This window comes from Spea bombifrons, chromosome 4 (genome assembly GCF_027358695.1).
Source record: "Spea bombifrons isolate aSpeBom1 chromosome 4, aSpeBom1.2.pri, whole genome shotgun sequence".
Taxonomy (NCBI): Eukaryota; Metazoa; Chordata; class Amphibia; order Anura; family Pelobatidae; genus Spea; species Spea bombifrons.
Window position 1 is genome coordinate 110,528,280 of NC_071090.1, and position 22,658 is coordinate 110,550,937.

A 22,658-nucleotide genomic window follows, 5' to 3' on the forward strand; every position below is an offset into this window, starting at 1 on the left:
TGTAAGCTGACACCAGCACGAAGCTCCAGTGGCGCAATCGGTTAGCGCGCGGTACTTATAAGGCAGTATTTGTTGAGCGATGCCGAGGTTGTGAGTTCAAGCCTCACCTGGAGCACTTCCCTTTAAGCTTTCAAGTTTTATTTGAAAGATTTTTTTAAGGGATAATGTGCAGGAATATATTTTCTCCAATATTTTCATTAGTAGACGTTAACACGGCTTAATGAAGCACTGACCGCGGTTAAGAACTGCTGGGAGAGTTCATGGTTCCTAAACCAACCGACAGCGATTCCCTGGTGGTCTAGTGGCTAGGATTCGGCGCTCTCACCGCCGCGGCCCGGGTTCGATTCCCGGTCAGGGAACGTTTTTAATAAAGTACAGCAAAGATGAGGAGAAATGTTTACATGGAGAGGAGCAGAGAAGTTGGTCCGAATGGTCCCGCGAGCTTTTCTAACAAGTTGAAAAGTCTGCGCATCTGATTTCAAGTTTTAATCCTGAGAGATTAATATTGGAACAAGGAATTTTACAATCTTCAAGGAGTCTCTCTCATTTGGCATGGTGCCAAAAGTTTGGCAAAAAGCATAAATGGTGCTAATCTTTAAAACGAGACCAAAATCCCCGCCACTGGATGAAAGACTTAGTGAGCCTCAACATCTGTGGTGTGGAAGTTATTTGAAAGATTTTTAAGGGATAATGTGCAAGGATATATTGTCTCCCACCTTATCAGTAGTAGACGTGAACACGGCTCAATGAAGGACTGATCGCGGTTAAGAACTGCTGGGAGAGCTCATGGCTTCAGAGCACTCGCCAGCGATTCCCTGGTGGTCTAGTGGCTAGGATTCGGCGCTCTCACCGTCGCGGCCCGGGTTCGATTCCCGGTCAGGGAAGGTTTTTAATAAAGCACAACAAAGATGAGGAGAAATGTTTACATAAAGAGGAGCAGAGAAGTTGGTCCGAATGGCCCCGCAAGCTTTTATAACAATTTGAGAAGGCTGCACATCTGGTTCCAGGCTTGGGACAGGAAGTTGAAAAGAGCATCACAAGAGTGGTGTTTGCACTGTTGTCAGAGTGCAAGTTATGACACCGTGACAGGAAGCACAATTGGAAGCTCAGTCTGGGAGAAAACAAGAGTCCTTCAGTCCAGTCCCCCAAATTGCAGATTGATATTTTAGTGCACGTTAGGGTCCGTTTTGCCTGGACTCCAAACGTATTTGCTGCATGCGTTCTTTGGTTATTGGACATTGAAAATGAGACCTGCGCCTCCTTGACGTGCTCACCTTGAAGCGTCTATTGAAAACCAGGAAGTCTTAGTATGCAAACGTCTTGCACATGCTCAGTAGCACTCCCAGTAGAAGTCAACCAGGCAAATCAAGCAGGTGCCAAAGAGGTGATTTTCCAGAGGAACGTCCAATTTTTGGGGCTCTTTTCAAAAGACATTCCAAAAGTAGTGTTTGCTTGGTTGTTTTTTTTTCTAATTGACTGTTTTAGCCCAGAGCGATCAGTCGATCTCGTATGTCGGGCAACAAACTAGAGTCATAATGAGGGCTCTCTGAACCTAGTTTGCAGCCACCAAAACCAGCCAGTGCTGCTACCACATGCCCCAGTGGCCTAATGGATAAGGCACTGGCCTCCTAAGCCAGGGATTGTGGGTTCGAGTCCCATCTGGGGTGCTCTCAATCGAGCAAGTGACCGTTTCGGCCCAGTGTAACGCCATTGGCAAGACATCTGCCGGTAGGCAAGGTTTTTTTTTACGCCAGGAATCAATTCCACTCGAAATCCATGTCCCAAAACCACCCCTTTAAGCATGGCTCTACAAGCTTGCATGGGAATCACAAAGCTTTCCACACGCCTATTTTGAAAGAAAAAACAGACAATTGGCTTGTGGACTGAAAAGGCTTCAAGCGAACTTTGGTCAAGCTACCTTTCTTAATGTGCAAGAAGCCTTTTCATCAATTTTCGCTGTGCCACAGAGGAGCGTTAAGGTTGCAAGTGAGAAAACAAGAAAACCGAGTGTAAGCTGACACCAGCACGAAGCTCCAGTGGCGCAATCGGTTAGCGCGCGGTACTTCTAAGGCAGTATTTGTTGAGCGATGCCGAGGTTGTGAGTTCAAGCCACACCTGGAGCACTTCCCTTTAAGCTTTCAAGTTTTATTTGAAAGATTTTTTTAAGGGATAATGTGCAGGAATATATTTTCTCCAATATTTTCATTAGTAGACGTTAACACGGCTTAATGGAGCACTGACCGCGGTTAAGAACTGCTGGGAGAGTTCATGGTTCCTAAACCAACCGACAGCGATTCCCTGGTGGTCTAGTGGCTAGGATTCGGCGCTCTCACCGCCGCGGCCCGGGTTCGATTCCCGGTCAGGGAACGTTTTTAATAAAGTACAGCAAAGATGAGGAGAAATGTTTACATGGAGAGGAGCAGAGAAGTTGGTCCGAATGGTCCCGCGAGCTTCTCTAACAAGTTGAAAAGTCTGCGCATCTGATTTCAAGTTTTAATCCTGAGAGATTAATATTGGAACAAGGAATTTTACAATCTTCAAGGAGTCTCTCTCATTTGGCATGGTGCCAAAAGTTTGGCAAAAAGCATAAATGGTGCTAATCTTTAAAACGAGACCAAAATCCCCGCCACTGGATGAAAGACTTAGTGAGCCTCAACATCTGTGGTGTGGAAGTTATTTGAAAGATTTTTAAGGGATAATGTGCAAGGATATATTGTCTCCCACCTTATCAGTAGTAGACGTGAACACGGCTCAATGAAGGACTGATAGCGGTTAAGAACTGCTGGGAGAGCTCATGGCTTCAGAGCACTCGCCAGCGATTCCCTGGTGGTCTAGTGGCTAGGATTCGGCGCTCTCACCGCCGCGGCCCGGGTTCGATTCCCGGTCAGGGAAGGTTTTTAATAAAGCACAACAAAGATGAGGAGAAATGTTTACATAAAGAGGAGCAGAGAAGTTGGTCCGAATGGCCCCGCAAGCTTTTATAACAATTTGAGAAGGCTGCACATCTGGTTCCAGGCTTGGGACAGGAAGTTGAAAAGAGCATCACAAGAGTGGTGTTTGCACTGTTGTCAGAGTGCAAGTTATGACACCGTGACAGGAAGCACAATTGGAAGCTCAGTCTGGGAGAAAACAAGAGTCCTTCAGTCCAGTCCCCCAAATTGCAGATTGATATTTTAGTGCACGTTAGGGTCCGTTTTGCCTGGACTCCAAACGTATTTGCTGCATGCGTTCTTTGGTTATTGGACTTTGAAAATGAGACCTGCGCCTCCTTGACGTGCTCACCTTGAAGCGTCTATTGAAAACCAGGAAGTCTTAGTATGCAAACGTCTTGCACATGCTCAGTAGCACTCCCAGTAGAAGTCAACCAGGCAAATCAAGCAGGTGCCAAAGAGGTGATTTTCCAGAGGTCCAATTTTTGGGGCTCTTTTCAAAAGACATTCCAAAAGTAGTGTTTGCTTGGTTGTTTTTTTTTCTAATTGACTGTTTTAGCCCAGAGCGATCAGTCGATCTCGTATGTCGGGCAACAAACTAGAGTCATAATGAGGGCTCTCTGAACCTAGTTTGCAGCCACCAAAACCAGCCAGTGCTGCTACCACATGCCCCAGTGGCCTAATGGATAAGGCACTGGCCTCCTAAGCCAGGGATTGTGGGTTCGAGTCCCATCTGGGGTGCTCTCAATCGAGCAAGTGACCGTTTCGGCCCAGTGTAACACCATTGGCAAGACATCTGCCGGTAGGCAAGGTTTTTTTTTACGCCAGGAATCAATTCCACTCGAAATCCATGTCCCAAAACCACCCCTTTAAGCATGGCTCTACAAGCTTGCATGGGAATCACAAAGCTTTCCACACGCCTATTTTGAAAGAAAAAACAGACAATTGGCTTGTGGACTGAAAAGGCTTCAAGCGAACTTTGGTCAAGCTACCTTTCTTAATGTGCAAGAAGCCTTTTCATCAATTTTCGCTGTCCCACAGAGGAGCGTTAAGTTTGCAAGTGACAAAACAAGAAAACCGAGTGTAAGGTGACACCAGCACGAAGCTCCAGTGGCGCAATCGGTTAGCGCGCGGTACTTATAAGGCAGTATTTGTTGAGCAATGCCGAGGTTGTGAGTTCAAGCCTCACCTGGAGCACTTCCCTTTAAGCTTTCAAGTTTTATTTGAAAGATTTTTTTAAGGGATAATGTGCAGGAATATATTTTCTCCAATATTTTCATTAGTAGACGTTAACACGGCTTAATGAAGCACTGACCGCGGTTAAGAACTGCTGGGAGAGTTCATGGTTCCAAACCAACCGACAGCGATTCCCTGGTGGTCTAGTGGCTAGGATTCGGCGCTCTCACCGCCGCGGCCCGGGTTCGATTCCCGGTCAGGGAACGTTTTTAATAAAGTACAGCAAAGATGAGGAGAAATGTTTATATGGAGAGGAGCAGACAAGTTGAAAAGTCTGCGCATCTGATTTCAAGTTTTAATCCTGAGAGATTAATATTGGAACAAGGAATTTTACAATCTTCAAGGAGTCTCTCTCATTTGGCATGGTGCCAAAAGTTTGGCAAAAAGCATAAATGGTGCTAATCTTTAAAACGAGACCAAAATCCCCGCCACTGGATGAAAGACTTAGTGAGCCTCAACATCTGTGGTGTGGAAGTTATTTGAAAGATTTTTAAGGGATAATGTGCAAGGATATATTGTCTCCCACCTTATCAGTAGTAGACGTGAACACGGCTCAATGAAGGACTGATCGCGGTTAAGAACTGCTGGGAGAGCTCATGGCTTCAAAGCACTCACCAGCGATTCCCTGGTGGTCTAGTGGCTAGGATTCGGCGCTCTCACCGCCGCGGCCCGGGTTCGATTCCCGGTCAGGGAAGGTTTTTAATAAAGCACAACAAAGACGAGGAGAAATGTTTACATAAAGAGGAGCAGAGAAGTTGGTCCGAATGGCCCCGCAAGCTTTTATAACAATTTGAGAAGGCTGCACATCTGGTTCCAGGCTTGGGACAGGAAGTTGAAAAGAGCATCACAAGAGTGGTGTTTGCACTGTTGTCAGAGTGCAAGTTATGACACCGTGACAGGAAGCACAATTGGAAGCTCAGTCTGGGAGAAAACAAGAGTCCTTCAGTCCAGTCCCCCAAATTGCAGATTGATATTTTAGTGCACGTTAGGGTCCGTTTTGCCTGGACTCCAAACGTATTTGCTGCATGCGTTCTTTGGTTATTGGACTTTGAAAATGAGACCTGCGCCTCCTTGACGTGCTCACCTTGAAGCGTCTATTGAAAACCAGGAAGTCTTAGTATGCAAACGTCTTGCACATGCTCAGTAGCACTCCCAGTAGAAGTCAACCAGGCAAATCAAGCAGGTGCCAAAGAGGTGATTTTCCAGAGGAACGTCCAATTTTTGGGGCTCTTTTCAAAAGACATTCCAAAAGTAGTGTTTGCTTGGTTGTTTTTTTTTCTAATTGACTGTTTTAGCCCAGAGCGATCAGTCGATCTCGTATGTCGGGCAACAAACTAGAGTCATAATGAGGGCTCTCTGAACCTAGTTTGCAGCCACCAAAACCAGCCAGTGCTGCTACCACATGCCCCAGTGGCCTAATGGATAAGGCACTGGCCTCCTAAGCCAGGGATTGTGGGTTCGAGTCCCATCTGGGGTGCTCTCAATCGAGCAAGTGACCGTTTCGGCCCAGTGTAACACCATTGGCAAGACATCTGCCGGTAGGCAAGGTTTTTTTTTACGCCAGGAATCAATTCCACTCGAAATCCATGTCCCAAAACCACCCCTTTAAGCATGGCTCTACAAGCTTGCATGGGAATCACAAAGCTTTCCACACGCCTATTTTGAAAGAAAAAACAGACAATTGGCTTGTGGACTGAAAAGGCTTCAAGCGAACTTTGGTCAAGCTACCTTTCTTAATGTGCAAGAAGCCTTTTCATCAATTTTCGCTGTCCCACAGAGGAGCGTTAAGTTTGCAAGTGACAAAACAAGAAAACCGAGTGTAAGCTGACACCAGCACGAAGCTCCAGTGGCGCAATCGGTTAGCGCGCGGTACTTATAAGGCAGTATTTGTTGAGCAATGCCGAGGTTGTGAGTTCAAGCCTCACCTGGAGCACTTCCCTTTAAGCTTTCAAGTTTTATTTGAAAGATTTTTTTAAGGGATTATGTGCAGGAATATATTTTCTCCAATATTTTCATTAGTAGACGTTAACACGGCTTAATGAAGCACTGACCGCGGTTAAGAACTGCTGGGAGAGTTCATGGTTCCAAACCAACCGACAGCGATTCCCTGGTGGTCTAGTGGCTAGGATTCGGCGCTCTCACCGCCGCGGCCCGGGTTCGATTCCCGGTCAGGGAACGTTTTTAATAAAGTACAGCAAAGATGAGGAGAAATGTTTACATGGAGAGGAGCAGAGAAGTTGGTCCGAATGGTCCCGCGAGCTTTTCTAACAAGTTGAAAAGTCTGCGCATCTGATTTCAAGTTTTAATCCTGAGAGATTAATATTGGAACAAGGAATTTTACAATCTTCAAGGAGTCTCTCTCATTTGGCATGGTGCCAAAAGTTTGGCAAAAAGCATAAATGGTGCTAATCTTTAAAACGAGACCAAAATCCCCGCCACTGGATGAAAGACTTAGTGAGCCTCAACATCTGTGGTGTGGAAGTTATTTGAAAGATTTTTAAGGGATAATGTGCAAGGATATATTGTCTCCCACCTTATCAGTAGTAGACGTGAACACGGCTCAATGAAGGACTGATCGCGGTTAAGAACTGCTGGGAGAGCTCATGGCGTCAGAGCACTCGCCAGCGATTCCCTGGTGGTCTAGTGGCTAGGATTCGGTGCTCTCACCGCCGCGGCCCGTGTTCGATTCCCGGTCAGGGAAGGTTTTTAATAAAGCACAACAAAGACGAGGAGAAATGTTTACATAAAGAGGAGCAGAGAAGTTGGTCCGAATGGCCCCGCAAGCTTTTATAACAATTTGAGAAGGCTGCACATCTGGTTCCAGGCTTGGGACAGGAAGTTGAAAAGAGCATCACAAGAGTGGTGTTTGCACTGTTGTCAGAGTGCAAGTTATGACACCGTGACAGGAAGCACAATTGGAAGCTCAGTCTGGGAGAAAACAAGAGTCCTTCAGTCCAGTCCCCCAAATTGCAGATTGATATTTTAGTGCACGTTAGGGTCCGTTTTGCCTGGACTCCAAACGTATTTGCTGCATGCGTTCTTTGGTTATTGGACTTTGAAAATGAGACCTGCGCCTCCTTGACGTGCTCACCTTGAAGCGTCTATTGAAAACCAGGAAGTCTTAGTATGCAAACGTCTTGCACATGCTCAGTAGCACTCCCAGTAGAAGTCAACCAGGCAAATCAAGCAGGTGCCAAAGAGGTGATTTTCCAGAGGAACGTCCAATTTTTGGGGCTCTTTTCAAAAGACATTCCAAAAGTAGTGTTTGCTTGGTTGTTTTTTTTTCTAATTGACTGTTTTAGCCCAGAGCGATCAGTCGATCTCGTATGTCGGGCAACAAACTAGAGTCATAATGCGGGCTCTCTGAACCTAGTTTGCAGCCACCAAAACCAGCCAGTGCTGCTACCACATGCCCCAGTGGCCTAATGGATAAGGCACTGGCCTCCTAAGCCAGGGATTGTGGGTTCGAGTCCCATCTGGGGTGCTCTCAATCGAGCAAGTGACCGTTTGGGCCCAGTGTAACGCCATTGGCAAGACATCTGCCGGTAGGCAAGGTTTTTTTTACGCCAGGAATCAATTCCACTCGAAATCCATGTCCCAAAACCACCCCTTTAAGCATGGCTCTACAAGCTTGCATGGGAATCACAAAGCTTTCCACACGCCTATTTTGAAAGAAAAAACAGACAATTGGCTTGTGGACTGAAAAGGCTTCAAGCGAACTTTGGTCAAGCTACCTTTCTTAATGTGCAAGAAGCCTTTTCATCAATTTTCGCTGTCCCACAGAGGAGCGTTAAGTTTGCAAGTGACAAAACAAGAAAACCGAGTGTAAGGCGACACCAGCACGAAGCTCCAGTGGCGCAATCGGTTAGCGCGCGGTACTTATAAGGCAGTATTTGTTGAGCAATGCCGAGGTTGTGAGTTCAAGCCTCACCTGGAGCACTTCCCTTTAAGCTTTCAAGTTTTATTTGAAAGATTTTTTTAAGGGATAATGTGCAGGAATATATTTTCTCCAATATTTTCATTAGTAGACGTTAACACGGCTTAATGAAGCACTGACCGCGGTTAAGAACTGCTGGGAGAGTTCATGGTTCCAAACCAACCGACAGCGATTCCCTGGTGGTCTAGTGGCTAGGATTCGGCGCTCTCACCGCCACGGCCCGGGTTCGATTCCCGGTCAGGGAACGTTTTTAATAAAGTACAGCAAAGATGAGGAGAAATGTTTACATGGAGAGGAGCAGAGAAGTTGGTCCGAATGGTCCCGCGAGCTTTTCTAACAAATTGAAAAGTCTGCGCATCTGATTTCAAGTTTTAATCCTGAGAGATTAATATTGGAACAAGGAATTTTACAATCTTCAAGGAGTCTCTCTCATTTGGCATGGTGCCAAAAGTTTGGCAAAAAGCATAAATGGTGCTAATCTTTAAAACGAGACCAAAATCCCCGCCACTTGATGAAAGACTTAGTGAGCCTCAACATCTGTGGTGTGGAAGTTATTTGAAAGATTTTTAAGGGATAATGTGCAAGGATATATTGTCTCCCACCTTATCAGTAGTAGACGTGAACACGGCTCAATGAAGGACTGATCGCGGTTAAGAACTGCTGGGAGAGCTCATGGCTTCAGAGCACTCACCAGCGATTCCCTGGTGGTCTAGTGGCTAGGATTCGGCGCTCTCACCGCCGCGGCCCGGGTTCGATTCCCGGTCAGGGAAGGTTTTTAATAAAGCACAACAAAGATGAGGAGAAATGTTTACATAAAGAGGAGCAGAGAAGTTGGTCCAAATGGCCCCGCAAGCTTTTATAACAATTTGAGAAGGCTGCACATCTGGTTCCAGGCTTGGGACAGGAAGTTGAAAAGAGCATCACAAGAGTGGTGTTTGCACTGTTGTCAGAGTGCAAGTTATGACACCGTGACAGGAAGCACAATTGGAAGCTCAGTCTGGGAGAAAACAAGAGTCCTTCAGTCCAGTCCCCCAAATTGCAGATTGATATTTTAGTGCACGTTAGGGTCCGTTTTGCCTGGACTCCAAACGTATTTGCTGCATGCGTTCTTTGGTTATTGGACTTTGAAAATGAGACCTGCGCCTCCTTGACGTGCTCACCTTGAAGCGTCTATTGAAAACCAGGAAGTCTTAGTATGCAAACGTCTTGCACATGCTCAGTAGCACTCCCAGTAGAAGTCAACCAGGCAAATCAAGCAGGTGCCAAAGAGGTGATTTTCCAGAGGAACGTCCAATTTTTGGGGCTCTTTTCAAAAGACATTCCAAAAGTAGTGTTTGCTTGGTTGTTTTTTTTTCTAATTGACTGTTTTAGCCCAGAGCGATCAGTCGATCTCGTATGTCGGGCAACAAACTAGAGTCATAATGAGGGCTCTCTGAACCTAGTTTGCAGCCACCAAAACCAGCCAGTGCTGCTACCACATGCCCCAGTGGCCTAATGGTTAAGGCACTGGCCTCCTAAGCCAGGGATTGTGGGTTCGAGTCCCATCTGGGGTGCTCTCAATCGCGCAAGTGACCGTTTCGGCCCAGTGTAACACCATCGGCAAGACATCTGCCGGTAGGCAAAGTTTTTTTTTACGCCAGGAATCAATTCCACTCGAAATCCATGTCCCAAAACCACCCCTTTAAGCATGGCTCTACAAGCTTGCATGGGAATCACAAAGCTTTCCACATGCCTATTTTGAAAGAAAAAACAGACAATTGGCTTGTGGACTGAAAAGGCTTCAAGCGAACTTTGGTCAAGCTACCTTTCTTAATGTGCAAGAAGCCTTTTCATCAATTTTCGCTGTCCCACAGAGGAGCGTTAAGTTTGCAAGTGACAAAACAAGAAAACCGAGTGTAAGGTGACACCAGCACGAAGCTCCAGTGGCGCAATCGGTTAGCGCGCGGTACTTATAAGGCAGTATTTGTTGAGCAATGCCGAGGTTGTGAGTTCAAGCCTCACCTGGAGCACTTCCCTTTAAGCTTTCAAGTTTTATTTGAAAGATTTTTTTAAGGGATAATGTGCAGGAATATATTTTCTCCAATATTTTCATTAGTAGACGTTAACACGGCTTAATGAAGCACTGACCGCGGTTAAGAACTGCTGGGAGAGTTCATGGTTGCAAACCAACCGACAGCAATTCCCTGGTGGTCTAGTGGCTAGGATTCGGCGCTCTCACCGCCGCGGCCCGGGTTCGATTCCCGGTCAGGGAACGTTTTTAATAAAGTACAGCAAAGATGAGGAGAAATGTTTACATGGAGAGGAGCAGAGAAGTTGGTCCGAATGGTCCCGCGAGCTTTTCTAACAAGTTGAAAAGTCTGCGCATCTGATTTCAAGTTTTAATCCTGAGAGATTAATATTGGAACAAGGAATTTTACAATCTTCAAGGAGTCTCTCTCATTTGGCATGGTGCCAAAAGTTTGGCAAAAAGCATAAATGGTGCTAATCTTTAAAACGAGACCAAAATCCCCGCCACTGGATGAAAGACTTAGTGAGCCTCAACATCTGTGGTGTGGAAGTTATTTGAAAGATTTTTAAGGGATAATGTGCAAGGATATATTGTCTCCCACCTTATCAGTAGTAGACGTGAACACGGCTCAATGAAGGACTGATCGCGGTTAAGAACTGCTGGGAGAGCTCATGGCTTCAGAGCACTCGCCAGCGATTCCCTGGTGGTCTAGTGGCTAGGATTCGGCGCTCTCACCGCCGCGGCCCGGGTTCGATTCCCGGTCAGGGAAGGTTTTTAATAAAGCACAACAAAGACGAGGAGAAATGTTTACATAAAGAGGAGCAGAGAAGTTGGTCCGAATGGCCCCGCAAGCTTTTATAACAATTTGAGAAGGCTGCACATCTGGTTCCAGGCTTGGGACAGGAAGTTGAAAAGAGCATCACAAGAGTGGTGTTTGCACTGTTGTCAGAGTGCAAGTTATGACACCGTGACAGGAAGCACAATTGGAAGCTCAGTCTGGGAGAAAACAAGAGTCCTTCAGTCCAGTCCCCCAAATTGCAGATTGATATTTTAGTGCACGTTAGGGTCCGTTTTGCCTGGACTCCAAACGTATTTGCTGCATGCGTTCTTTGGTTATTGGACTTTGAAAATGAGACCTGCGCCTCCTTGACGTGCTCACCTTGAAGCGTCTATTGAAAACCAGGAAGTCTTAGTATGCAAACGTCTTGCACATGCTCAGTAGCACTCCCAGTAGAAGTCAACCAGGCAAATCAAGCAGGTGCCAAAGAGGTGATTTTCCAGAGGAACGTCCAATTTTTGGGGCTCTTTTCAAAAGACATTCCAAAAGTAGTGTTTGCTTGGTTGTTTTTTTTTCTAATTGACTGTTTTAGCCCAGAGCGATCAGTCGATCTCGTATGTCGGGCAACAAACTAGAGTCATAATGAGGGCTCTCTGAACCTAGTTTGCAGCCACCAAAACCAGCCAGTGCTGCTACCACATGCCCCAGTGGCCTAATGGATAAGGCACTGGCCTCCTAAGCCAGGGATTGTGGGTTCAAGTCCCATCTGGGGTGCTCTCAATCGAGCAAGTGACCGTTTGGGCCCAGTGTAACGCCATTGGCAAGACATCTGCCGGTAGGCAAGGTTTTTTTTTACGCCAGGAATCAATTCCACTCGAAATCCATGTCCCAAAACCACCCCTTTAAGCATGGCTCTACAAGCTTGCATGGGAATCACAAAGCTTTCCACACGCCTATTTTGAAAGAAAAAACAGACAATTGGCTTGTGGACTGAAAAGGCTTCAAGCGAACTTTGGTCAAGCTACCTTTCTTAATGTGCAAGAAGCCTTTTCATCAATTTTCGCTGTCCCACAGAGGAGCGTTAAGTTTGCAAGTGACAAAACAAGAAAACCGAGTGTAAGGTGACACCAGCACGAAGCTCCAGTGGCGCAATCGGTTAGCGCGCGGTACTTATAAGGCAGTATTTGTTGAGCAATGCCGAGGTTGTGAGTTCAAGCCTCACCTGGAGCACTTCCCTTTAAGCTTTCAAGTTTTATTTGAAAGATTTTTTTAAGGGATAATGTGCAGGAATATATTTTCTCCAATATTTTCATTAGTAGACGTTAACACGGCTTAATGAAGCACTGACCGCGGTTAAGAACTGCTGGGAGAGTTCATGGTTGCAAACCAACCGACAGCGATTCCCTGGTGGTCTAGTGGCTAGGATTCGGCGCTCTCACCGCCGCGGCCCGGGTTCGATTCCCGGTCAGGGAACGTTTTTAATAAAGTACAGCAAAGATGAGGAGAAATGTTTACATGGAGAGGAGCAGAGAAGTTGGTCCGAATGGTCCCGCGAGCTTTTCTAACAAGTTGAAAAGTCTGCGCATCTGATTTCAAGTTTTAATCCTGAGAGATTAATATTGGAACAAGGAATTTTACAATCTTCAAGGAGTCTCTCTCATTTGGCATGGTGCCAAAAGTTTGGCAAAAAGCATAAATGGTGCTAATCTTTAAAACGAGACCAAAATCCCCGCCACTGGATGAAAGACTTAGTGAGCCTCAACATCTGTGGTGTGGAAGTTATTTGAAAGATTTTTAAGGGATAATGTGCAAGGATATATTGTCTCCCACCTTATCAGTAGTAGACGTGAACACGGCTCAATGAAGGACTGATCGCGGTTAAGAACTGCTGGGAGAGCTCATGGCTTCAGAGCACTCGCCAGCGATTCCCTGGTGGTCTAGTGGCTAGGATTCGGCGCTCTCACCGCCGCGGCCCGGGTTCGATTCCCGGGCAGGGAAGGTTTTTAATAAAGCACAACAAAGACGAGGAGAAATGTTTACATAAAGAGGAGCAGAGAAGTTGGTCCGAATGGCCCCGCAAGCTTTTATAACAATTTGAGAAGGCTGCACATCTGGTTCCAGGCTTGGGACAGGAAGTTGAAAAGAGCATCACAAGAGTGGTGTTTGCACTGTTGTCAGAGTGCAAGTTATGACACCGTGACAGGAAGCACAATTGGAAGCTCAGTCTGGGAGAAAACAAGAGTCCTTCAGTCCAGTCCCCCAAATTGCAGATTGATATTTTAGTGCACGTTAGGGTCCGTTTTGCCTGGACTCCAAACGTATTTGCAAGTGACAAAACAAGAAAACCGAGTGTAAGGTGACACCAGCACGAAGCTCCAGTGGCGCAATCGGTTAGCGCGCGTTACTTATAAGGCAGTATTTGTTGAGCAATGCCGAGGTTGTGAGTTCAAGCCTCACCTGGAGCACTTCCCTTTAAGCTTTCAAGTTTTATTTGAAAGATTTTTTTAAGGGATAATGTGCAGGAATATATTTTCTCCAATATTTTCATTAGTAGACGTTAACACGGCTTAATGAAGCACTGACCGCGGTTAAGAACTGCTGGGAGAGTTCATGGTTGCAAACCAACCGACAGCGATTACCTGGTGGTCTAGTGGCTAGGATTCGGCGCTCTCACCGCCGCGGCCCGGGTTCGATTCCCGGTTAGGGAACGTTTTTAATAAAGTACAGCAAAGATGAGGAGAAATGTTTACATGGAGAGGAGCAGAGAAGTTGGTCCGAATGGTCCCGCGAGCTTTTCTAACAAGTTGAAAAGTCTGCGCATCTGATTTCAAGTTTTAATCCTGAGAGATTAATATTGGAACAAGGAATTTTACAATCTTCAAGGAGTCTCTCTCATTTGGCATGGTGCCAAAAGTTTGGCAAAAAGCATAAATGGTGCTAATCTTTAAAACGAGACCAAAATCCCCGCCACTGGATGAAAGACTTAGTGAGCCTCAACATCTGTGGTGTGGAAGTTATTTGAAAGATTTTTAAGGGATAATGTGCAAGGATATATTGTCTCCCACCTTATCAGTAGTAGACGTGAACACGGCTCAATGAAGGACTGATCGCGGTTAAGAACTGCTGGGAGAGCTCATGGCTTCAGAGCACTCGCCAGCGATTCCCTGGTGGTCTAGTGGTTAGGATTCGGCGCTCTCACCGCCGCGGCCCGGGTTCGATTCCCGGTCAGGGAAGGTTTTTAATAAAGCACAACAAAGACGAGGAGAAATGTTTACATAAAGAGGAGCAGAGAAGTTGGTCCGAATGGCCCCGCAAGCTTTTATAACAATTTGAGAAGGCTGCACATCTGGTTCCAGGCTTGGGACAGGAAGTTGAAAAGAGCATCACAAGAGTGGTGTTTGCACTGTTGTCAGAGTGCAAGTTATGACACCGTGACAGGAAGCACAATTGGAAGCTCAGTCTGGGAGAAAACAAGAGTCCTTCAGTCCAGTCCCCCAAATTGCAGATTGATATTTTAGTGCACGTTAGGGTCCGTTTTGCCTGGACTCCAAACGTATTTGCTGCATGCGTTCTTTGGTTATTGGACTTTGAAAATGAGACCTGCGCCTCCTTGACGTGCTCACCTTGAAGCGTCTATTGAAAACCAGGAAGTCTTAGTATGCAAACGTCTTGCACATGCTCAGAAGCACTCCCAGTAGAAGTCAACCAGGCAAATCAAGCAGGTGCCAAAGAGGTGATTTTCCAGAGGAACGTCCAATTTTTGGGGCTCTTTTCAAAAGACATTCCAAAAGTAGTGTTTGCTTGGTTGTTTTTTTTTCTAATTGACTGTTTTAGCCCAGAGCGATCAGTCGATCTCGTATGTCGGGCAACAAACTAGAGTCATAATGAGGGCTCTCTGAACCTAGTTTGCAGCCACCAAAACCAGCCAGTGCTGCTACCACATGCCCCAGTGGCCTAATGGTTAAGGCACTGGCCTCCTAAGCCAGGGATTGTGGGTTCGAGTCCCATCTGGGGTGCTCTCAATCGCGCAAGTGACCGTTTCGGCCCAGTGTAACACCATCGGCAAGACATCTGCCGGTAGGCAAAGTTTTTTTTTACGCCAGGAATCAATTCCACTCGAAATCCATGTCCCAAAACCACCCCTTTAAGCATGGCTCTACAAGCTTGCATGGGAATCACAAAGCTTTCCACACGCCTATTTTGAAAGAAAAAACAGACAATTGGCTTGTGGACTGAAAAGGCTTCAAGCGAACTTTGGTCAAGCTACCTTTCTTAATGTGCAAGAAGCCTTTTCATCAATTTTCGCTGTCCCACAGAGGAGCGTTAAGTTTGCAAGTGACAAAACAAGAAAACCGAGTGTAAGGTGACACCAGCACGAAGCTCCAGTGGCGCAATCGGTTAGCGCGCGGTACTTATAAGGCAGTATTTGTTGAGCAATGCCGAGGTTGTGAGTTCAAGCCTCACCTGGAGCACTTCCCTTTAAGCTTTCAAGTTTTATTTGAAAGATTTTTTTAAGGGATAATGTGCAGGAATATATTTTCTCCAATATTTTCATTAGTAGACGTTAACACGGCTTAATGAAGCACTGACCGCGGTTAAGAACTGCTGGGAGAGTTCATGGTTGCAAACCAACCGACAGCAATTCCCTGGTGGTCTAGTGGCTAGGATTCGGCACTCTCACCGCCGCGGCCCGGGTTCGATTCCCGGTCAGGGAACGTTTTTAATAAAGTACAGCAAAGATGAGGAGAAATGTTTACATGGAGAGGAGCAGAGAAGTTGGTCCGAATGGTCCCGCGAGCTTTTCTAACAAGTTGAAAAGTCTGCGCATCTGATTTCAAGTTTTAATCCTGAGAGATTAATATTGGAACAAGGAATTTTACAATCTTCAAGGAGTCTCTCTCATTTGGCATGGTGCCAAAAGTTTGGCAAAAAGCATAAATGGTGCTAATCTTTAAAACGAGACCAAAATCCCCGCCACTGGATGAAAGACTTAGTGAGCCTCAACATCTGTGGTGTGGAAGTTATTTGAAAGATTTTTAAGGGATAATGTGCAAGGATATATTGTCTCCCACCTTATCAGTAGTAGACGTGAACACGGCTCAATGAAGGACTGATCGCGGTTAAGAACTGCTGGGAGAGCTCATGGCTTCAGAGCACTCGCCAGCGATTCCCTGGTGGTCTAGTGGCTAGGATTCGGCGCTCTCACCGCCGCGGCCCGGGTTCGATTCCCGGTCAGGGAAGGTTTTTAATAAAGCACAACAAAGACGAGGAGAAATGTTTACATAAAGAGGAGCAGAGAAGTTGGTCCGAATGGCCCCGCAAGCTTTTATAACAATTTGAGAAGGCTGCACATCTGGTTCCAGGCTTGGGACAGGAAGTTGAAAAGAGCATCACAAGAGTGGTGTTTGCACTGTTGTCAGAGTGCAAGTTATGACACCGTGACAGGAAGCACAATTGGAAGCTCAGTCTGGGAGAAAACAAGAGTCCTTCAGTCCAGTCCCCCAAATTGCAGATTGATATTTTAGTGCACGTTAGGGTCCGTTTTGCCTGGACTCCAAACGTATTTGCTGCATGCGTTCTTTGGTTATTGGACTTTGAAAATGAGACCTGCGCCTCCTTGACGTGCTCACCTTGAAGCGTCTATTGAAAACCAGGAAGTCTTAGTATGCAAACGTCTTGCACATGCTCAGTAGCACTCCCAGTAGAAGTCAACCAGGCAAATCAAGCAGGTGCCAAAGAGGTGATTTTCCAGAGGAACGTCCAATTTTTGGGGCTCTTTTCAAAAGACATTCCAAAAGTAGTGTTTGCTTGGTTGTTTTTTTTTCTAATTGACTGTTTTAGCCCAGAGCGATCAGTCGATCTCGTATGTCGGGCAACAAACTAGTCATAATGAGGGCTCTCTGAACCTAGTTTGCAGCCACCAAAACCAGCCAGTGCTGCTACCACATGCCCCAGTGGCCTAATGGATAAGGCACTGGCCTCCTAAGCCAGGGATTGTGGGTTCAAGTCCCATCTGGGGTGCTCTCAATCGAGCAAGTGACCGTTTGGGCCCAGTGTAACGCCATTGGCAAGACATCTGCCGGTAGGCAAGGTTTTTTTTTACGCCAGGAATCAATTCCACTCGAAATCCATGTCCCAAAACCACCCCTTTAAGCATGGCTCTACAAGCTTGCATGGGAATCACAAAGCTTTCCACACGCCTATTTTGAAAGAAAAAACAGACAATTGGCTTGTGGACTGAAAAGGCTTCAAGCGAACTTTGGTCAAGCTACCTTTCTTAATGTGCAAGAAGCCTTTTCATCAATTTTCGCTGTCCCACAGAGGAGCGTTAAGTTTGCAAGTGACAAAACAAGAAAACCGAGTGTAAGGTGACACCAGCACGAAGCTCCAGTGGCGCAATCGGTTAGCGCGCGGTACTTATAAGGCAGTATTTGTTGAGCAATGCCGAGGTTGTGAGTTCAAGCCTCACCTGGAGCACTTCCCTTTAAGCTTTCAAGTTTTATTTGAAAGATTTTTTTAAGGGATAATGTGCAGGAATATATTTTCTCCAATATTTTCATTAGTAGACGTTAACACGGCTTAATGAAGCACTGACCGCGGTTAAGAACTGCTGGGAGAGTTCATGGTTGCAAACCAACCGACAGCGATTCCCTGGTGGTCTAGTGGCTAGGATTCGGCGCTCTCACCGCCGCGGCCCGGGTTCGATTCCCGGTCAGGGAACGTTTTTAATAAAGTACAGCAAAGATGAGGAGAAATGTTTACATGGAGAGGAGCAGAGAAGTTGGTCCGAATGGTCCCGCGAGCTTTTCTAACAAGTTGAAAAGTCTGCGCATCTGATTTCAAGTTTTAATCCTGAGAGATTAATATTGGAACAAGGAATTTTACAATCTTCAAGGAGTCTCTCTCATTTGGCATGGTGCCAAAAGTTTGGCAAAAAGCATAAATGGTGCTAATCTTTAAAACGAGACCAAAATCCCCGCCACTGGATGAAAGACTTAGTGAGCCTCAACATCTGTGGTGTGGAAGTTATTTGAAAGATTTTTAAGGGATAATGTGCAAGGATATATTGTCTCCCACCTTATCAGTAGTAGACGTGAACACGGCTCAATGAAGGACTGATCGCGGTTAAGAACTGCTGGGAGAGCTCATGGCTTCAGAGCACTCGCCAGCGATTCCCTGGTGGTCTAGTGGCTAGGATTCGGCGCTCTCACCGCCGCGGCCCGGGTTCGATTCCCGGTCAGGGAAGGTTTTTAATAAAGCACAACAAAGACGAGGAGAAATGTTTACATAAAGAGGAGCAGAGAAGTTGGTCCGAATGGCCCCGCAAGCTTTTATAACAATTTGAGAAGGCTGCACATCTGGTTCCAGGCTTGGGACAGGAAGTTGAAAAGAGCATCACAAGAGTGGTGTTTGCACTGTTGTCAGAGTGCAAGTTATGACACCGTGACAGGAAGCACAATTGGAAGCTCAGTCTGGGAGAAAACAAGAGTCCTTCAGTCCAGTCCCCCAAATTGCAGATTGATATTTTAGTGCACGTTAGGGTCCGTTTTGCCTGGACTCCAAACGTATTTGCTGCATGCGTTCTTTGGTTATTGGACTTTGAAAATGAGACCTGCGCCTCCTTGACGTGCTCACCTTGAAGCGTCTATTGAAAACCAGGAAGTCTTAGTATGCAAACGTCTTGCACATGCTCAGAAGCACTCCCAGTAGAAGTCAACCAGGCAAATCAAGCAGGTGCCAAAGAGGTGATTTTCCAGAGGAACGTCCAATTTTTGGGGCTCTTTTCAAAAGACATTCCAAAAGTAGTGTTTGCTTGGTTGTTTTTTTTTCTAATTGACTGTTTTAGCCCAGAGCGATCAGTCGATCTCGTATGTCGGGCAACAAACTAGAGTCATAATGAGGGCTCTCTGAACCTAGTTTGCAGCCACCAAAACCAGCCAGTGCTGCTACCACATGCCCCAGTGGCCTAATGGATAAGGCACTGGCCTCCTAAGCCAGGGATTGTGGGTTCGAGTCCCATCTGGGGTGCTCTCAATCGAGCAAGTGACTGTTTCGGCCCAGTGTAACACCATCGGCAAGACATCTGCCGGTAGGCAAAGTTTTTTTTTACGCCAGGAATCAATTCCACTCGAAACCCATGTCCCAAAACCACCCCTTTAAGCATGGCTCTACAAGCTTGCATGGGAATCACAAAGCTTTCCACATGCCTATTTTGAAAGAAAAAACAGACAATTGGCTTGTGGACTGAAAAGGCTTCAAGCGAACTTTGGTCAAGCTACCTTTCTTAATGTGCAAGAAGCCTTTTCATCAATTTTCGCTGTCCCACAGAGGAGCGTTAAGTTTGCAAGTGACAAAACAAGAAAACCGAGTGTAAGGTGACACCAGCACGAAGCTCCAGTGGCGCAATCGGTTAGCGCGCGGTACTTATAAGGCAGTATTTGTTGAGCAATGCCGAGGTTGTGAGTTCAAGCCTCACCTGGAGCACTTCCCTTTAAGCTTTCAAGTTTTATTTGAAAGATTTTTTTAAGGGATAATGTGCAGGAATATATTTTCTCCAATATTTTCATTAGTAGACGTTAACACGGCTTAATGAAGCACTGACCGCGGTTAAGAACTGCTGGGAGAGTTCATGGTTGCAAACCAACCGACAGCAATTCCCTGGTGGTCTAGTGGCTAGGATTCGGCGCTCTCACCGCCGCGGCCCGGGTTCGATTCCCGGTCAGTGAACGTTTTTAATAAAGTACAGCAAAGATGAGGAGAAATGTTTACATGGAGAGGAGCAGAGAAGTTGGTCCGAATGGTCCCGCGAGCTTTTCTAACAAGTTGAAAAGTCTGCGCATCTGATTTCAAGTTTTAATCCTGAGAGATTAATATTGGAACAAGGAATTTTACAATCTTCAAGGAGTCTCTCTCATTTGGCATGGTGCCAAAAGTTTGGCAAAAAGCATAAATGGTGCTAATCTTTAAAACGAGACCAAAATCCCCGCCACTGGATGAAAGACTTAGTGAGCCTCAACATCTGTGGTGTGGAAGTTATTTGAAAGATTTTTAAGGGATAATGTGCAAGGATATATTGTCTCCCACCTTATCAGTAGTAGACGTGAACACGGCTCAATAAAGGACTGATCGCGGTTAAGAACTGCTGGGAGAGCTCATGGCTTCAGAGCACTCGCCAGCGATTCCCTGGTGGTCTAGTGGCTAGGATTCGGCGCTCTCACCGCCGCGGCCCGGGTTCGATTCCCGGTCAGGGAAGGTTTTTAATAAAGCACAACAAAGACGAGGAGAAATGTTTACATAAAGAGGAGCAGAGAAGTTGGTCCGAATGGCCCCGCAAGCTTTTATAACAATTTGAGAAGGCTGCACATCTGGTTCCAGGCTTGGGACAGGAAGTTGAAAAGAGCATCACAAGAGTGGTGTTTGCACTGTTGTCAGAGTGCAAGTTATGACACCGTGACAGGAAGCACAATTGGAAGCTCAGTCTGGGAGAAAACAAGAGTCCTTCAGTCCAGTCCCCCAAATTGCAGATTGATATTTTAGTGCACGTTAGGGTCCGTTTTGCCTGGACTCCAAACGTATTTGCTGCATGCGTTCTTTGGTTATTGGACTTTGAAAATGAGACCTGCGCCTCCTTGACGTGCTCACCTTGAAGCGTCTATTGAAAACCAGGAAGTCTTAGTATGCAAACGTCTTGCACATGCTCAGAAGCACTCCCAGTAGAAGTCAACCAGGCAAATCAAGCAAGTGCCAAAGAGGTGATTTTCCAGAGGAACGTCCAATTTTTGGGGCTCTTTTCAAAAGACATTCCAAAAGTAGTGTTTGCTTGGTTGTTTTTTTTTCTAATTGACTGTTTTAGCCCAGAGCGATCAGTCGATCTCGTATGTCGGGCAACAAACTAGAGTCATAATGAGGGCTCTCTGAACCTAGTTTGCAGCCACCAAAACCAGCCAGTGCTGCTACCACATGCCCCAGTGGCCTAATGGATAAGGCACTGGCCTCCTAAGCCAGGGATTGTGGGTTCGAGTCCCATCTGGGGTGCTCTCAATCGAGCAAGTGACCGTTTCGGCCCAGTGTAACGCCATTGGCAAGACATCTGCCGGTAGGCAAGGTTTTTTTTTACGCCAGGAATCAATTCCACTCGAAATCCATGTCCCAAAACCACCCCTTTAAGCATGGCTCTACAAGCTTGCATGGGAATCACAAAGCTTTCCACACGCCTATTTTGAAAGAAAAAACAGACAATTGGCTTGTGGACTGAAAAGGCTTCAAGCGAACTTTGGTCAAGCTACCTTTCTTAATGTGCAAGAAGCCTTTTCATCAATTTTCGCTGTCCCACAGAGGAGCGTTAAGTTTGCAAGTGACAAAACAAGAAAACCGAGTGTAAGGTGACACCAGCACGAAGCTCCAGTGGCGCAATCGGTTAGCGCGCGGTACTTATAAGGCAGTATTTGTTGAGCAATGCCGAGGTTGTGAGTTCAAGCCTCACCTGGAGCACTTCCCTTTAAGCTTTCAAGTTTTATTTGAAAGATTTTTTTAAGGGATAATGTGCAGGAATATATTTTCTCCAATATTTTCATTAGTAGACGTTAACACGGCTTAATGAAGCACTGACCGCGGTTAAGAACTGCTGGGAGAGTTCATGGTTGCAAACCAACCGACAGCGATTCCCTGGTGGTCTAGTGGCTAGGATTCGGCGCTCTCACCGCCGCGGCCCGGGTTCGATTCCCGGTCAGGGAACGTTTTTAATAAAGTACAGCAAAGATGAGGAGAAATGTTTACATGGAGAGGAGCAGAGAAGTTGGTCCGAATGGTCCCGCGAGCTTTTCTAACAAGTTGAAAAGTCTGCGCATCTGATTTCAAGTTTTAATCCTGAGAGATTAATATTGGAACAAGGAATTTTACAATCTTCAAGGAGTCTCTCTCATTTGGCATGGTGCCAAAAGTTTGGCAAAAAGCATAAATGGTGCTAATCTTTAAAACGAGACCAAAATCCCCGCCACTGGATGAAAGACTTAGTGAGCCTCAACATCTGTGGTGTGGAAGTTATTTGAAAGATTTTTAAGGGATAATGTGCAAGGATATATTGTCTCCCACCTTATCAGTAGTAGACGTGAACACGGCTCAATGAAGGACTGATCGCGGTTAAGAACTGCTGGGAGAGCTCATGGCTTCAGAGCACTCGCCAGCGATTCCCTGGTGGTCTAGTGGCTAGGATTCGGCGCTCTCACCGCCGCGGCCCGGGTTCGATTCCCGGTCAGGGAAGGTTTTTAATAAAGCACAACAAAGACGAGGAGAAATGTTTACATAAAGAGGAGCAGAGAAGTTGGTCCGAATGGCCCCGCAAGCTTTTATAACAATTTGAGAAGGCTGCACATCTGGTTCCAGGCTTGGGACAGGAAGTTGAAAAGAGCATCACAAGAGTGGTGTTTGCACTGTTGTCAGAGTGCAAGTTATGACACCGTGACAGGAAGCACAATTGGAAGCTCAGTCTGGGAGAAAACAAGAGTCCTTCAGTCCAGTCCCCCAAATTGCAGATTGATATTTTAGTGCACGTTAGGGTCCGTTTTGCCTGGACTCCAAACGTATTTGCTGCATGCGTTCTTTGGTTATTGGACTTTGAAAATGAGACCTGCGCCTCCTTGACGTGCTCACCTTGAAGCGTCTATTGAAAACCAGGAAGTCTTAGTATGCAAACGTCTTGCACATGCTCAGTAGCACTCCCAGTAGAAGTCAACCAGGCAAATCAAGCAGGTGCCAAAGAGGTGATTTTCC

General features: G+C 46.2%; 39 non-coding genes across 39 annotated transcripts; all 39 read left to right on the plus strand.

Annotated features, from left to right (window-relative positions):
* Positions 1-22: 22 nt before the first annotated feature.
* On the plus strand, positions 23-115 carry TRNAI-UAU (transfer RNA isoleucine (anticodon UAU)). The gene is given in 2 exon segments: positions 23-60; positions 80-115. It is a non-coding gene; the product is annotated as a tRNA-Ile (tRNA).
* A 172-nt stretch (positions 116-287) lies between these two features.
* TRNAE-CUC (transfer RNA glutamic acid (anticodon CUC)) lies at positions 288-359 on the plus strand. Its single transcript has one exon. It is a non-coding gene; the product is annotated as a tRNA-Glu (tRNA).
* Positions 360-1,594: 1,235 nt separating this feature from the next.
* Positions 1,595-1,667, plus strand: TRNAR-CCU (transfer RNA arginine (anticodon CCU)). Its single transcript has one exon. It is a non-coding gene; the product is annotated as a tRNA-Arg (tRNA).
* A 363-nt stretch (positions 1,668-2,030) lies between these two features.
* On the plus strand, positions 2,031-2,123 carry TRNAR-UCU (transfer RNA arginine (anticodon UCU)). Its single transcript is given in 2 exon segments — positions 2,031-2,068; positions 2,088-2,123. It is a non-coding gene; the product is annotated as a tRNA-Arg (tRNA).
* A 172-nt stretch (positions 2,124-2,295) lies between these two features.
* On the plus strand, positions 2,296-2,367 carry TRNAE-CUC (transfer RNA glutamic acid (anticodon CUC)). Its single transcript has one exon. It is a non-coding gene; the product is annotated as a tRNA-Glu (tRNA).
* A 453-nt stretch (positions 2,368-2,820) lies between these two features.
* On the plus strand, positions 2,821-2,892 carry TRNAE-CUC (transfer RNA glutamic acid (anticodon CUC)). The gene has a single exon. It is a non-coding gene; the product is annotated as a tRNA-Glu (tRNA).
* A 706-nt stretch (positions 2,893-3,598) lies between these two features.
* On the plus strand, positions 3,599-3,671 carry TRNAR-CCU (transfer RNA arginine (anticodon CCU)). Its single transcript has one exon. It is a non-coding gene; the product is annotated as a tRNA-Arg (tRNA).
* A 363-nt stretch (positions 3,672-4,034) lies between these two features.
* Positions 4,035-4,127, plus strand: TRNAI-UAU (transfer RNA isoleucine (anticodon UAU)). Its single transcript is given in 2 exon segments — positions 4,035-4,072; positions 4,092-4,127. It is a non-coding gene; the product is annotated as a tRNA-Ile (tRNA).
* A 171-nt stretch (positions 4,128-4,298) lies between these two features.
* On the plus strand, positions 4,299-4,370 carry TRNAE-CUC (transfer RNA glutamic acid (anticodon CUC)). Its single transcript has one exon. It is a non-coding gene; the product is annotated as a tRNA-Glu (tRNA).
* A 418-nt stretch (positions 4,371-4,788) lies between these two features.
* On the plus strand, positions 4,789-4,860 carry TRNAE-CUC (transfer RNA glutamic acid (anticodon CUC)). Its single transcript has one exon. It is a non-coding gene; the product is annotated as a tRNA-Glu (tRNA).
* A 710-nt stretch (positions 4,861-5,570) lies between these two features.
* On the plus strand, positions 5,571-5,643 carry TRNAR-CCU (transfer RNA arginine (anticodon CCU)). The gene has a single exon. It is a non-coding gene; the product is annotated as a tRNA-Arg (tRNA).
* Positions 5,644-6,006: 363 nt separating this feature from the next.
* Positions 6,007-6,099, plus strand: TRNAI-UAU (transfer RNA isoleucine (anticodon UAU)). The gene is given in 2 exon segments: positions 6,007-6,044; positions 6,064-6,099. It is a non-coding gene; the product is annotated as a tRNA-Ile (tRNA).
* A 171-nt stretch (positions 6,100-6,270) lies between these two features.
* Positions 6,271-6,342, plus strand: TRNAE-CUC (transfer RNA glutamic acid (anticodon CUC)). The gene has a single exon. It is a non-coding gene; the product is annotated as a tRNA-Glu (tRNA).
* Positions 6,343-7,577: 1,235 nt separating this feature from the next.
* Positions 7,578-7,650, plus strand: TRNAR-CCU (transfer RNA arginine (anticodon CCU)). The gene has a single exon. It is a non-coding gene; the product is annotated as a tRNA-Arg (tRNA).
* A 362-nt stretch (positions 7,651-8,012) lies between these two features.
* TRNAI-UAU (transfer RNA isoleucine (anticodon UAU)) lies at positions 8,013-8,105 on the plus strand. Its single transcript is given in 2 exon segments — positions 8,013-8,050; positions 8,070-8,105. It is a non-coding gene; the product is annotated as a tRNA-Ile (tRNA).
* Positions 8,106-8,801: 696 nt separating this feature from the next.
* Positions 8,802-8,873, plus strand: TRNAE-CUC (transfer RNA glutamic acid (anticodon CUC)). Its single transcript has one exon. It is a non-coding gene; the product is annotated as a tRNA-Glu (tRNA).
* A 710-nt stretch (positions 8,874-9,583) lies between these two features.
* Positions 9,584-9,656, plus strand: TRNAR-CCU (transfer RNA arginine (anticodon CCU)). Its single transcript has one exon. It is a non-coding gene; the product is annotated as a tRNA-Arg (tRNA).
* A 363-nt stretch (positions 9,657-10,019) lies between these two features.
* Positions 10,020-10,112, plus strand: TRNAI-UAU (transfer RNA isoleucine (anticodon UAU)). Its single transcript is given in 2 exon segments — positions 10,020-10,057; positions 10,077-10,112. It is a non-coding gene; the product is annotated as a tRNA-Ile (tRNA).
* Positions 10,113-10,283: 171 nt separating this feature from the next.
* Positions 10,284-10,355, plus strand: TRNAE-CUC (transfer RNA glutamic acid (anticodon CUC)). Its single transcript has one exon. It is a non-coding gene; the product is annotated as a tRNA-Glu (tRNA).
* A 453-nt stretch (positions 10,356-10,808) lies between these two features.
* Positions 10,809-10,880, plus strand: TRNAE-CUC (transfer RNA glutamic acid (anticodon CUC)). Its single transcript has one exon. It is a non-coding gene; the product is annotated as a tRNA-Glu (tRNA).
* Positions 10,881-11,590: 710 nt separating this feature from the next.
* On the plus strand, positions 11,591-11,663 carry TRNAR-CCU (transfer RNA arginine (anticodon CCU)). Its single transcript has one exon. It is a non-coding gene; the product is annotated as a tRNA-Arg (tRNA).
* Positions 11,664-12,026: 363 nt separating this feature from the next.
* On the plus strand, positions 12,027-12,119 carry TRNAI-UAU (transfer RNA isoleucine (anticodon UAU)). Its single transcript is given in 2 exon segments — positions 12,027-12,064; positions 12,084-12,119. It is a non-coding gene; the product is annotated as a tRNA-Ile (tRNA).
* Positions 12,120-12,290: 171 nt separating this feature from the next.
* On the plus strand, positions 12,291-12,362 carry TRNAE-CUC (transfer RNA glutamic acid (anticodon CUC)). Its single transcript has one exon. It is a non-coding gene; the product is annotated as a tRNA-Glu (tRNA).
* Positions 12,363-13,261: 899 nt separating this feature from the next.
* Positions 13,262-13,354, plus strand: TRNAI-UAU (transfer RNA isoleucine (anticodon UAU)). The gene is given in 2 exon segments: positions 13,262-13,299; positions 13,319-13,354. It is a non-coding gene; the product is annotated as a tRNA-Ile (tRNA).
* A 696-nt stretch (positions 13,355-14,050) lies between these two features.
* Positions 14,051-14,122, plus strand: TRNAE-CUC (transfer RNA glutamic acid (anticodon CUC)). The gene has a single exon. It is a non-coding gene; the product is annotated as a tRNA-Glu (tRNA).
* A 710-nt stretch (positions 14,123-14,832) lies between these two features.
* On the plus strand, positions 14,833-14,905 carry TRNAR-CCU (transfer RNA arginine (anticodon CCU)). Its single transcript has one exon. It is a non-coding gene; the product is annotated as a tRNA-Arg (tRNA).
* A 363-nt stretch (positions 14,906-15,268) lies between these two features.
* Positions 15,269-15,361, plus strand: TRNAI-UAU (transfer RNA isoleucine (anticodon UAU)). The gene is given in 2 exon segments: positions 15,269-15,306; positions 15,326-15,361. It is a non-coding gene; the product is annotated as a tRNA-Ile (tRNA).
* A 696-nt stretch (positions 15,362-16,057) lies between these two features.
* On the plus strand, positions 16,058-16,129 carry TRNAE-CUC (transfer RNA glutamic acid (anticodon CUC)). Its single transcript has one exon. It is a non-coding gene; the product is annotated as a tRNA-Glu (tRNA).
* A 708-nt stretch (positions 16,130-16,837) lies between these two features.
* On the plus strand, positions 16,838-16,910 carry TRNAR-CCU (transfer RNA arginine (anticodon CCU)). The gene has a single exon. It is a non-coding gene; the product is annotated as a tRNA-Arg (tRNA).
* Positions 16,911-17,273: 363 nt separating this feature from the next.
* Positions 17,274-17,366, plus strand: TRNAI-UAU (transfer RNA isoleucine (anticodon UAU)). Its single transcript is given in 2 exon segments — positions 17,274-17,311; positions 17,331-17,366. It is a non-coding gene; the product is annotated as a tRNA-Ile (tRNA).
* Positions 17,367-17,537: 171 nt separating this feature from the next.
* On the plus strand, positions 17,538-17,609 carry TRNAE-CUC (transfer RNA glutamic acid (anticodon CUC)). The gene has a single exon. It is a non-coding gene; the product is annotated as a tRNA-Glu (tRNA).
* Positions 17,610-18,062: 453 nt separating this feature from the next.
* Positions 18,063-18,134, plus strand: TRNAE-CUC (transfer RNA glutamic acid (anticodon CUC)). The gene has a single exon. It is a non-coding gene; the product is annotated as a tRNA-Glu (tRNA).
* Positions 18,135-18,844: 710 nt separating this feature from the next.
* TRNAR-CCU (transfer RNA arginine (anticodon CCU)) lies at positions 18,845-18,917 on the plus strand. The gene has a single exon. It is a non-coding gene; the product is annotated as a tRNA-Arg (tRNA).
* A 363-nt stretch (positions 18,918-19,280) lies between these two features.
* On the plus strand, positions 19,281-19,373 carry TRNAI-UAU (transfer RNA isoleucine (anticodon UAU)). The gene is given in 2 exon segments: positions 19,281-19,318; positions 19,338-19,373. It is a non-coding gene; the product is annotated as a tRNA-Ile (tRNA).
* Positions 19,374-20,069: 696 nt separating this feature from the next.
* Positions 20,070-20,141, plus strand: TRNAE-CUC (transfer RNA glutamic acid (anticodon CUC)). Its single transcript has one exon. It is a non-coding gene; the product is annotated as a tRNA-Glu (tRNA).
* Positions 20,142-20,851: 710 nt separating this feature from the next.
* Positions 20,852-20,924, plus strand: TRNAR-CCU (transfer RNA arginine (anticodon CCU)). Its single transcript has one exon. It is a non-coding gene; the product is annotated as a tRNA-Arg (tRNA).
* Positions 20,925-21,287: 363 nt separating this feature from the next.
* On the plus strand, positions 21,288-21,380 carry TRNAI-UAU (transfer RNA isoleucine (anticodon UAU)). Its single transcript is given in 2 exon segments — positions 21,288-21,325; positions 21,345-21,380. It is a non-coding gene; the product is annotated as a tRNA-Ile (tRNA).
* A 171-nt stretch (positions 21,381-21,551) lies between these two features.
* Positions 21,552-21,623, plus strand: TRNAE-CUC (transfer RNA glutamic acid (anticodon CUC)). Its single transcript has one exon. It is a non-coding gene; the product is annotated as a tRNA-Glu (tRNA).
* A 453-nt stretch (positions 21,624-22,076) lies between these two features.
* On the plus strand, positions 22,077-22,148 carry TRNAE-CUC (transfer RNA glutamic acid (anticodon CUC)). The gene has a single exon. It is a non-coding gene; the product is annotated as a tRNA-Glu (tRNA).
* Positions 22,149-22,658: the final 510 nt, after the last annotated feature.